Genomic DNA, 12,790 nt, shown 5'->3' with positions numbered 1-12,790 from the left:
TTTTAAGTGTACCCTGTTTGTCCAAGTGTTCTCCCTTATTTCTGACCAAAGAAGGAAACTAAACCAACAACAACAAAAACAAGCAGTAATAATAAGAATCTGTTGTGTTTTCCATCAAGTTTACTTTTTTGCTGGTGATCCTCCAGGAAAAAGCAACTGCAGTGCTTGGAGAAGTTTAGACTGACGGCCTCCTTCTTAAGGTGAGATCTCAACTGGGTCCAGGTTAATTGTATATTGTATTTTAGTGCTACTACTTAACCACTACCTTGACTTTCTGTGGCTTAGTTCTGCAGTACAGGGCTGTAATTACAGTGATATTATTGTCTTTAAGAGAGTGTGATGGCAGAAGCAGCCTCTAGAGGGGAGAGGAGAATTTTTGCAGCATGCAAAGAGTTGCTAATCCTACCGGAGAATGGTGTGGTTCTGCTCAGCTTTTACAGTTCAGGTCTTCTGGTTTCTAGCCCAGAAACAGCCTTTTGTTTTGCAGCCAGGGATTCAGAAGTACCTTGATCTGACTCCTAGGTGTGTTGCTTAACTTCTCGTGGAGACCTAAGAGGAAGCATGGACTCGTTTAAAATCCACGTTATTTTTCTGACGGGTTTTCTCACCTGAAGAGACTCCCTTAACATGAGTGAGTACTGCATGATGGGGTTTGGAACCTATTTTGTATGTCTAGGGTTGTCTGCCTAAAAGACAGTTTTGTTTTTCCTCCTTTTATGCTGCTAAAGGGCAATCAATTTTATTGCCTCTGCTGTTTGCTTTATTTTCTCTTCTGTGGAACCTGTGATTCATTTGTTGATTTTGTAAAGCTTTGATGCCTCAGAAGACCTCTGTCTCAGGAAGAAGAAATGGGTAGAGGTTTAAAGGAGGATATTCACAAAATTGCTCTGAAACAGGAGGTGCTATCGCTAGATTATTTCAATCTGCTGGATATTGATTGGAACATGTCAATTTATAGAAACATAGAAATGACGGCAGAAGAAGACCAAACGGCCCATCCAGTCTGCCCAGCAAGCTTCGCACCTTTTTTTTTTCTCATACTTATCTGTTAAACTTGGCTCTTAGTAACCTTTTGGTTCTATTTCCCTTCCACCCCCACCATTAATGCAGAGAGCAGTGTTGGAGCTGCATCTAAGTGAAATATCTAGCTTAATTAGTTAGGGGCGGTAACCGCCGCAATAAGCAAGCTACACCCATGAAAAGCAGAGAGACCCTGGATTCTCTGTAGGGAGAACCCACCCGGGAGGGAGTGATACTGGATCTGGTGCTTACCAATGGCGAGAGTATTTCTGATGTGTTTCTGATCACTTGTTGGTGTGGTTCAGTATTAGGACCTCAAACAGTGAAGGTTCATTCAAAGGCAAGGGTCCTAGACTTCAGGAAAACTAACTGTTAAAATGGGGGAGGACCTCAAGGAGTCATGAACAGAACTGCAAAAATTTAGGGGAAGTAGAAGAACAGTGAATAAAACTCAATGGAGATATAGTAAAAGCAACTAATCTTTTTGTTAGGAAAGTAAATAAAGATAAGAGGCAAAAAAGGCCATTGTTAGGAATGGGAGAAATGAAATAGGAAATTAGAGAAATTTCCTATTTCGTTTCATTTTGTTATCAAAGTGAACAATTGAAAATCCAGTGAAGTTTTGTTGGTTTTCACATTTTGTTTTGAAATCAAAATTAATCTGCTGGGCCTAGGCCCAGGCCCGAAGCCAGAGACTCGCCTAGGGAATAGGTCGAGGCCCAAAGCAAGGACCTGGGCCTAGGCCCAAGGCAAGGGCCTAGCCTAAGCATAGGCCGCTGTCAACTCAGGAACCGCAGCCTAGGCCCGAGTGCGACACCAGGGACTCAGGCCTAATGCCCGGGCCTTGATCAAAACCGCAAAAACGGAAAAAGCTTATCTGCTTCGTTTGGAGATCCAGCATTGCAGTCCAGGCCCAGGCCCAATGCTGGGGCCTGGTCTGGAGACTGGTTCCTGATGCCGAGGCCGAGGTCCGGATCCGATCCAGAGGCCAAATCTTGACGCTGCGACCTGGTCTGAAGACCGGATCCTGATGCTGGGGGCATTGACCCAGGCCCGATACCAGGACCTGACCCGAAGGCTGAATCCTGATGCCTGGGCCTAGGCCATGGCCTATGATAACTCTACAACCAGGTCCGGAGACTGGGTCCCTCCACTGGGCCTTGGCCCGGAACCAGGCCCAACGCTGGGGCTCAGCTCAGAGGCTGGGTCCTGACCCTGGGGCCTACTTGGGCCTTGGAGATCTTCCATCTTCTGTCTTCATCTGTGAAATGACGCCATCGGTTCTGGCATCAGGCATGGGTCTGGGTCAAGGCCCCGGCATCAGGACCCGGTCTCTGGACCGGGTTGTGGCGTCGGGCCCGGTCTTGAAGCCTGGTTGCGGCCGAGGTTGCGGTGACCTACTGCATTGTAGGCCTATGCAAGGCCCAAGTTGAAGTCTCAGCCGTGCGTAGCCCTAGGCCGTGGTAGCTTGCCTCCGAAAAAACTTTGCAGCATTCGCTAGAGCTGCATAAAATTTCGTTTGGGCACAAGCACAGAAGAAAATCTCTACAAATTCCGTCCCTCTGTCCCCTCACCCAAAACAGCATATCTTGAGGTACTCAAGATTCAGGGGAGGCAGTGATCAGTAAAATCCCCAGTGATCATTACGTAGCCACATCAAACTGCTGCCACTCCAAGCCAAGCAGAAGCCCGGTGAGCTCATGACTCTTCCATGGCTGGTGCAAGGGTAGCCTTGCTTTCCCACCTTCCTCAGTCCTCCCCACACACAATTAAAAAATTATGCATTTATAATAATAGATTTTACATGAAAAAAGGACATTCAGAGTACAGTCCAAAGTAAAAATATCACCGACAAGAACGTTTATGTTATATTTACATGCCCTGCTGTGGGGCCAACCAGAAAATCCTGCAAAAAAGCCATTTGGAACTCATGTGATCTTCAGCCTATTGTCAAGCAAAAAAAAGTCCCAAAACTGGAAGCCAATAACCTAAAACACTCCTTGCTGTTATATCCTAATTGACATAGAATATTAAAACGTCCCACAAGCAGAAGTCCATACAAAATGACAACACAAGATGGCTGTCTTTGATTAACGCTGCAGATGATTCTTCCTGTAAAGCAGAAATTTCAAAACACAGCCAGTGTTGGCTGCTCTTAATAGTGCTTGAGATGAGATAAGTATTTTTATTTGCATAAGAACATTCTAAAAAGTTGGACTTTACTTGTGGGACTTTATAATGATTGGACTGATGACTGATACATTAAGTCTGTTTTTGCATACCAAATACCCTATTTTGGCTATGTCAATTAGGTTATAATAGCAAGGAGTATTTTTTAGGTTATTAGGCCTATTGTAACATGCATTCGATGTGAGCTGGGCCCTCAAAAAGCCATGAATAAACTGAATTACAATATAGTAAACCTGCTACACGAAAACAGCACTAACTGCTAGCACTCACAATATGAAAAGGCAACATTGCAAATATTATACCAGACCCTAAAACACCAATATATTTTCTATTAGGAAAACAAAAAATCCAGGCTGCTATCAATCCCTACACAAAAACTATATGCAAGCAGAATATCTCACCGACAGATCCTAATCAAAAACAGAAAAAAAGACCATAAAGTATAAATATGCAAACAAAAATTGCACTGGAAACCATAACAAGTCAGACTGTATGCAGTGCAACAATGGAGAAACAGAAACATCACCACTCTTCATAATACATCAAATAAAATCAAGAAATATAAAACATCAATAACAGTAAAAACATATTAGTAAGAATAAATATTTCAAAACAGCTGATGAATAGAATAAAATCCAATAGTTAAAAACTCAGATACAACATTTAAAACTTTTTTCCAAAAATGAATAAAATATTTAAAAAAAACAGACACATCAAATAACACCCATTAATTAAAATACGGCTATCCCTACCCCCTTCTCCAAACCTGGGAACATTTGATTTCCAGATGCCCTGAAGATATTGTGGTTTAGTGGGGATTGGGGGAGCATGGTAATGCTGGTTGTTGTGTGCACAAACCTTCTCCCCCCCAGAACACACATACACATTCATTTCACCCCCCACACACACACACACACTTACTTCCCCCACACACATCCATTTCCTTCCATACATACACACTCATTTAATCTCCTCCCATACACACACTCACTCTTCCTCACACACACAATCACTCTCCCCCCCACAAACACTCACTTCCCCCACACACACTCACTCTCCTCCTCTTCTTTCACACACACTCACTGTCTGCTCTCCCCCACACACTTACTTTTCCCACTCACTCACTCACTCTCCCCCTCCTCCCCACACATTCAATATACCTCCCACATAACCCTCTCCCCCACACACTCACTACCCACACACATATTCACACTCCCCCACACACTCTTCTCCCTCCCATACACTCACACTTCCCCCTATACTTTCACTCTCCCCCCTTCAAATACTCATGTATTCTTCCCTTTTCCCTCACACACACATTCACTATCCCCCCCCCCCCCCCCCCATGCACAGTCACTCACATTCCACCCCACACATACACACACATGCTCACTCTCCCTCTCTGGAAGCTCAAGCAGTAGCAGCTTCATCTTTCAGCCAGCATAGCCATTGGGACTCTTCCTGTTTTTATGGGCCATGCGGGCTGAGGCTGCTGCTGCTGTTCTCTCTTCGTGCCAAAAACTGCTTGGGCTCCTGCTTCACTTGTTTCTTGGGCCTCACGTTCTCAACACTGAGAGGTCACCTGCTCCTGCACTTTTTTCGGCCCCGACGGCCTGACACCACCTGGCCTCCTGCATCTTTACCATTCTTCAGGCCCGACAGTAAGACCTTCTGTGTCTCACCTTTCTTCAGATCTGCGGCTCAATGCTTCTCCTCAGCTGCTGCATCCAGCTCCTACCACAGCAGTGGCATCTCCTTCATCCCACTGGCATGGGTCCACAACACCACTTCTTTTTCCGGGCCCATGCCAATGAGATGAAGGAGATACCCCTTAGGCTTCACCTGCCAGCACCCAGGCAAAGTGGGTGCTCTTCTCTGGGCATATGGAGTAGGTGGTTTTGGACAGGGAATCTGTTTTAGCGCCTCCTGCTCTGCTTGTTGGTATAGAGCGCTGTGCGGGATGGAGTTCAGGTAAGGAGGGTTTGATTCCTCTTCATCAGGTTGCCCACCTCCCAGGATAGATGCCTTTAGCTAAGAGCATGGTACTCCTCCAGCCGGCGCCTCTTGATTCTCCTGTGGCATGAAGAACAAATGTTCAGCTATTTGAACTGCGCAAGGTTCTGTGTTTATGGAGCACCTTGCGGTACTCCTGGGCAGGAGGAGGTGCAGTAACCTAAAAGAGATAGAGGTGCCATGTAGAGCCCCCTCCAGCTGCACTTGGCTAAAATCTGGACAGTTTCTGGACATTTTAACTTCCTTCCTGGCTTCCACACCCTCCCCTAATTTCCGTACAGTCTGGAGAAAATCTGGACAGTTGGCAACCCTAATGAAAAGGCAACACTGCAAATATTATACCAGACACTAAATTACCAATACACCTCGTATTAGGAAAACAGAGTAAGCAAAGGTGCTTTAGAACATAAGAACATAAGAAATTGCCATGCTGGGTCAGACCAAGGGTCCATCAAGCCCAGCATCCTGTTTCCAACAGAGGCCAAACCAGGCCACAAGATACTGGCAATTACCCAAACACTAAGAAGATCCCATGCTACTGATGAAATTAATAGCAGTGGCTATTCCCTAAGGGGCGGATTTTCAGAGCCCTGCTCGCCTAAATCCGGGCGGATTTAGGCGAGCAGGGCCCTGCGCGCCGGTGCGCCTATGTTCAATAGGCCTACCGGCGCGCGCAGACCCCGGGACTCGCGTAAGTCCTGGGGTTTTCCGAGGGGGGTGTGTCGGGGGCGTGTCGAGGGGGCGGGCCTGATCCGTGCGGCGTTTTCGGGGCGGGCCGTAGCGTTTCGGGGGCAGGCCCGGGGGCGTGGTTACGGCTGGGGCGGTCCGGGGGCGTGGCTGCGCCCTCCGGACCCACCCCCAGGTTGCGTCCCGGCGCGCTAGCAGCCCGCTGGCGCGCGGGGATTTACGTCTCCCTGCGGGAGGCGTAAATCCCCCGACAAAGGTAAGGGGGGGTTTAGACAGGGCCGGGCGGGCGGGTGGGTTAGGTAGAGGAAGGGAGGGGAAGGTGAGGGGAGGGAAAGGAGGTAGGCTGCGCGGCTTGGCGCGCGCCGGTTATACGGAATCGATAGCCTTGCGCACGCCGATCCCGGATTTTAGCTTTCTATATGCTCTACGATTTTGATTTTTAGAATAGTTTCTACTATTTTTCCCAGCACTGAAGTCAGGCTCACTGGCCTATAGTTACTCGGATCACCCCTGGAGTCCTTTTTAAATATTGGGATTACATTAGTCACCCTCCAGTCTTCAGGTACAATGGATGATTTAATGATAAGTTACAAATTTTAACTATTAGATCAGAAATTTCATTTTTGAGTTCCTTTAATACCCTAGGATGCATACCATCTGGTCCAGGTGATTTGCTACTCTTTAGTTTGTCAATCTGGCCTAATACATTTTCCCGGTTCACAGTGATTTGGTTTAGTTTATCTGACTCATCACCCTTGAAAACCATCTCCAGAACTGGTATCACCCCAACATCCTCATTAGTAAAAACAGAAGCAAATAATTCATTTAGTCTTTCTGCAATGGCCTTATCTTCCCTAAGAGCCCCTTTAATCCCTTGGTCATCTAATGGTCCAACCGACTCCATCACAGGTTTCTTGCTTCGGATATATTTAAAAAAGTTTTTATTATGAGTTTTTGCCTCTATGGCCAACTTCATTTCAAATTCTCTCTTCGCCTGTCTTATTAATGTTTTACACTTAACTTGACAATGCTTATGTTTTATCCTATTTTGTTCAGATGCATCCTTCTTCCAATTTTTGAAGTATTTTTTTTGGCTAAAATAGCCTCTTTCACCTCACCTTTTAACCATGACTGTAATCGTTTTGCCTTCCTTCCACCTTTCTTAATGCGTGGAATACATTTGGACTGCACCTCTAGGATTGTATTTTTAAACAATGTCCATGCCTATTGAACACTTTTAACCTTTGCAGCTGCACCTTTCAGTTTTTTTTCTAACTATTTTCCTCATTTTATCAAAGTTTCCCCTTTGAAAGTTTAGTGCTAGAGCTGTAGATTTACTTATTGTTCTCCTTCCAGTTATTAGTTTAAATTTGATCATGTTATGATCACTATTGCCAGGTGGCCCCACCTCCGTTACCTCTTTCACCAAATCCTGCACTCCACTAAGAATTTAATCTAAAATATCTCCCTCTCTTGTTGGTTCCTGAACCAATTGCTCCATGAAGCAGTTATTTATTACATCCAGGAACTTTATGTCTCTAGCAAGTCCTGATGTTACATTTACCCAGTCAATATTGGGGTAATTGAAATCTAAAACCAAAAACACAACAGAGCGTCCGCTGCACTTCAACCAATAGTATCCACAATGTAAAGTGCAGACCTTCTGTATTGAGTCCCAATCAATCTGATTCAATAACAAATTTGAAAATCAAGTTCTTTTATTGTTTAGTATGGCAACTCCACTGACTTACAGCTGACTTATAAGCGTCCCCCGACACGGTCCCGTGTTTCTCCTCCCGATGCAGCCCTAGGCGAAACACGGGCCCGTGTCGGGGGACGCTTATAAGATGTCTGTACTGTAAGTCAGTGGAGTTGCCGTACTAAACAATAAAAGAACTTGATTTTCAAATTTGTTATTGAATCAGATTGATTGGGACTCAGTACAGAAGGTCTGCACTTTACATTGTGGATACTATTGGTAATTGAAATCTCCCATTATTATTGCACTGCCAAATTGGTTAGCTTCCCTGATTTCTCTAGCATTTCATCATCTGTCTGACCATTTTGGCCAGGTGGATGGTAGTATACTCCTATCACTATACTCTTACCCAACACACATGGAATTTCTACCCATATAGATTCTACCAAGCATTTAGTCTCTTGTATGATCTTTATCCTGTTGAACTCTATACCCTCCCGGTCATAAAGTGCCACATCCCCACCAAGTTGATCCTCCCTATCATTGCAATATAATTTGTACCCTGATATAGCACTGCCCCATTGGTTATCCTCCTTCCACCAAATCTCTGTGATGCCAATTATGTCAATCTCATCATTTACTGCTATACACTCTAACTCTCCCATCTTACTTCTTAGACTTCTGGCATTGACATACAGACATTTCAAAATGTGTTTTTTGTTTGTATTAACAACCTGCTTTTCAGTTCTTAGGGATAATTTGGAAATCATTAGCTTCGGTGATTTTTTACATATAGGCACATGGGCAACATTTTCTTTTATTGGAACCTCTCTGTTGGGATAATTATGATGAAATATGATTATGATACACTCAGTAGTACCTAGTCACACTGTTACTTGCAATTGTTACTATTTTGATTCTCACATTAATGATACCGTTTGAATTGATGCAGTTTTATTGCTCTGTAGTTGCTCTTCTCTGTGTTAATGGTTCAGATAATAATTTTTTTTTAGAAAGACCTAGACTAGATTTTTGAAACAGTAATTTTTGTTGTTTTTTTTTTAGCACCACCAGGGGGTGGGGGACTATGTACTACCCCTGAGTTTAACTGTTCCAGATACCTAAAAGATAATGAGATTAGCAGGCTGCATGCTGCCAGTGGGAGATGCTGTTGAGCAAGGACCTAAGACCATATTTCATCGAGGAGTGGAGAGGCACCCAAATACCTGCACATGTGGACGCAGGCTATACTGAGCGCAGTAGGCCTGATGCTGGATAATCAATGAAAGGTGGCCTCTATATATATATATATCCTGATGAGCTGGGTGTCCCCCAGAAGTCAGAGAGGCCAACCACATACAACAAGAAGAATGGAGATCGCAATGGATGACAGAAGATTCAAGATACTGAGACCAATCACTGTGGACACTCCTGGCAGGCCACAGGCACGCTTTGCTACTGTTTTAAATTGGCCAGATCTCTGTGTCAGTTAAACTCCAGGGCCATGTAGTTTAGATGGGGTTTAGGTATTGATAAGGATATTCTGACCCATTACTCAGAAGGAACTTTTTCTTGCAAATCTGATTGATAGCCTTTGTTTTTCTATGTTTGCTAGTCCTAAAAGGACCAGTGTTTAATACATGTTCATACATATTGTTTTGACCTATGTAAATATAGATTAGCACACTGCCTCTCATTAATTACAGCACATGTTATTGGTAGCTGAACATCTTCATTCTTTGAGTCACGAATTCTTTGATGACCGGTCGCTCCGCTATGTTAAATTGGCTCCTACACCCTATCATGCTTGTCATGTGTATTTGTTCCTGTGTTGCCCCAGAAACCACAAAAACTAGATTCCAAGCATTGACAGACACGTGATTTGTCCTCCTTAGAACCCACCTGTGATGGAAATGTTTCATTATTTAGTAAGCAAGAATCACTAGCATTAGCATTAACTTTGATTAGTGTACCTGCTTTGGCTATGCATGCCGACATAGAAGTCACAAAACTTGCCTGTACATTAGCAAAATCTATTAATACCACATCTAAGGCTTTAGCATTATTAAACCAAGAGCAAGCTACCCTCCAAAACGCTATTATTAGCAATCGTGGTGCTATTGATTTTTTATTATTGCAGCATCGATTTGGTTGTGAGATTATGCCTGACATGTGTTGTTTTAATATTACTGATAACTCATGGGCCATTGAAAATCAAATTGTCCAATTACATAAGTATGCACAAGATATCAAAATTCATTCTTGGTCCAATATGTGGGACAATATATGGTCCATATTCCCGATTGGATGGATTAGAACAGCTTGTCAATATATCTTAACCTTTCTGATCATTCTGGTTAGCGTAGGCTGTTTTGTACAATGTATACCTAGTTTGATTTTTTCTGTACAGAGATGGTTTCGACCTAGGTTTATCAAGAACAATATGATAGCCTATAGCAATATTAACCTGGACACTGTTCGCATAGTGCATACCACAAATCATGTAGGAGATAGAAGGGCTGAGGAAAGTGAGAGTAGTTAAAAGGGAGGTGTCAAGGAAAGATTCTTCCCCAGATTGTGAAGAACGGCCCTCACCTCTTTGCTAGTCCCCTGTGTGAAGAATTGAATGCCAGTGTGAGCCAGCAGCCCTTCTGGCTCAAGGGAGGATTGATGATTATGCCCGGGTTCAATCCCCGGCTTCTCCACCATTGCTGAATATACTGATGGTATTTCTGCTAAAGGAAAAAACACCAGAAACCTTGAATGCCAGACTTTGCAGGAAGAGTTATAAACAAATCTTGCAGGACTTCATAGATAACAGAAGAATCAGTGAGACACAGGATGAAGCAGGAGACGGCTTTGAAGGGTACGAAGCAGGCAATCTGTTTTAAGGAATGCAAGGGAGAGATAAGGGGGAGACAAAGCAAAACAAGGCAATAAAATTTGTGGTGTGAAAACATGCAAGCAGAAACCAGATGGCTTGCTGACTTTGTTTTTTAACCTATATAAGCAGAACTGATATGAAGCCAGTTAGTTAGAAAAAAAAGATGTTCCTGCGCGAGAGATGTGCTAGCTATAACCATTATGTAAGTATGTATTAATTTCTGTCACTTACTGTATATCCATTTTCCATTTGCTCATGTATATGCTTTGAATGATATATAATAAAGAATAGTAACGTAAAATAGTATCAGAGTTGTTCTTGTAAACAATAAAAGTCGAACCATATGTTTTGAACATGCCCTAACTCTCCTGTTTCATTAGTATCCTTCAAGTATACATTGCTCCGAGCCATGCACTGCTGAGTGACTGTCGGCTTTCCCCCTTGTTCTAGTTTAAAAGCTGCTCTATCTCCTTTTTGAAAGTTAGTGCCAGCAGCTTGGTTCCACTCTGGTTAAGGTGGAGCCCATCCTTTCGGAAAAGTCTCCCCCTTCCCCAAAAGTTTCCCCAGTTCCTTACAAAACTGAATCCCTCTTCCCTGCACCATCGTCTCATCCACGCATTGTAACTCTGGAGCTCTTCCTGCCTCTGGGGACCTGCACGTGGAACAGGAAGCATTTCAGAGAATGCCACCCTGGAAGTTCTGGATTTCAGCTTCCTACCTAAAATCCTAAATTTGGCTTCCAGAACCTCTCTACCACATTTTCCTATGTCGTTGGTGCAGACATGTACCACGACAGCCGGCTCCTCCCCAGCACTGTCTATAATCCTATCTAGGTGACGCATGAGTTCTGCCACCTTGTCACCAGGCAGGCAAGTTACCAGACGGTCCTCACATCCACCAGCCACCCTGCTATCCTCATTTCTAATAATTGAATCACCAACTATGTTGGCTGGCCTAATCCTTCCCTCCTGGGCAGTAGCCCTGGGAGACTTGTCCTCAGGGCGAGAGGACATTACATCACCTGGAGAGCAGGTCCTTGCTACAGGATCACTTCCTTCTACACCAGGGTGATGTTCTCCTACTGGGAGACCTTTCTGATCCAAAGCAGCACTGGGGCTTCCAGACTGGATTTGGCTACTATGTCCCTGAAGGTCTCAACAATGTACCTCTCTGTCTGCCTCAGTTCCTCCATGTCTGCTACTCTAGCCTCCAGAGATTGGACTTGTTCCCTGAGAGCCAGGAGCTCTTTGCACCGAGTGCACACATACAGTCTCTCACCGGCAGGTAAAAAATCATACATGTGACACTCAATGCAAAAGACTGGAAAGGCTCCCTCTTGCTGCTGGACTGCTGCCTTCATCTTAGTTTTATTGAGTTCCTAGTTAAGTTTAGGATACGAAGGGAGTTGGAATTAGAGTACTTTAAATTTACAGGAGTATTTACTAATTAATCTGCTATTTAAGTTTAGGATATAAAGGGAGTTGGAATTAGAGTACTTTAAATTTACAGGTAAATTTGCCAATTAATCAGCTAGTGTCCTACAAGGGGATGATTAAACTTTCAATAAGGGCTGGTACAATAGTATGATTTAGATAAGACCCTGATTGATTTTTAATGAGAAAGTGTCTCTTGCCTAAAAATCAAGGGTTGAGTGGGTGGGAAAAACAGACAATAAAATTAACTATCTCTGGCTTGCTTATTACCTCAGACACACACAAACTCTAAAGAATATCTCTCTCTATTTCACCCAACTTTCCTTCCGCGTCCCCCCACCTTCCCCTCCCTTCCCCTATCTACCCCACCCCCCAGCCCTACCTAAATCCCCCCTACCTTTGTTGTGCAAGTTACGCCTGCTTGAAGCAGGCGGAACTTGCGCGCGCCGCCTCGGCATCCCCTGGCACAGGCCGCAGTGCCGGGGGACTCGAGACTGCCCTCCCGGACCGCCCCATGACCCCGGACACGCCCCCCGAACACGCCCCCTCCCGCCCCTTTTACAAAGCCCCGGGTCTTACGCGCGTCCCAGGGCTTTGCGCGCGCCGGAGGCCTATGCAAAATAGGCGCGCTGGTGTGCAGGGCTTTTAAAATCTAGACCATAGACTGGAGACATTCTCTTTAATAACGCACAGTCACATGCATCTATCTTTGTATTTTACCTTTAATGAATTAATACAAAGTTGCCATTTAAAATGTTTTTATTGTGCTCCTACCATTCCCTTAGAAGAGGAGCTATTTAAATAAGAGTTTATTTTTTTTAAACCTCCTGGCTCTGATATTCTTGCAAACCCTCTTAGTGGAAA

General features: G+C 44.3%; 1 long non-coding RNA gene across 1 annotated transcript in view; it reads left to right on the top strand.

Annotated features, from left to right (window-relative positions):
• Nucleotides 1–412: 412 nt before the first annotated feature.
• The window catches only part of LOC115097106, a 77,079-nt gene continuing 64,701 nt past the window's right edge, over nucleotides 413–12,790 (top strand). The window contains exon 1 of the long non-coding RNA XR_003858208.1: nucleotides 413–631. This is a non-coding gene — a long non-coding RNA (uncharacterized LOC115097106). The remainder of the gene's footprint in view (nucleotides 632–12,790) is intronic.

The sequence above is a fragment of the Rhinatrema bivittatum genome, chromosome 1 (assembly GCF_901001135.1).
Source record: "Rhinatrema bivittatum chromosome 1, aRhiBiv1.1, whole genome shotgun sequence".
Taxonomy (NCBI): Eukaryota; Metazoa; Chordata; class Amphibia; order Gymnophiona; family Rhinatrematidae; genus Rhinatrema; species Rhinatrema bivittatum.
The sequence above is the reverse complement of the archived record's forward strand: the minus strand, read 5'-3'. Positions and strand labels throughout refer to the sequence as shown.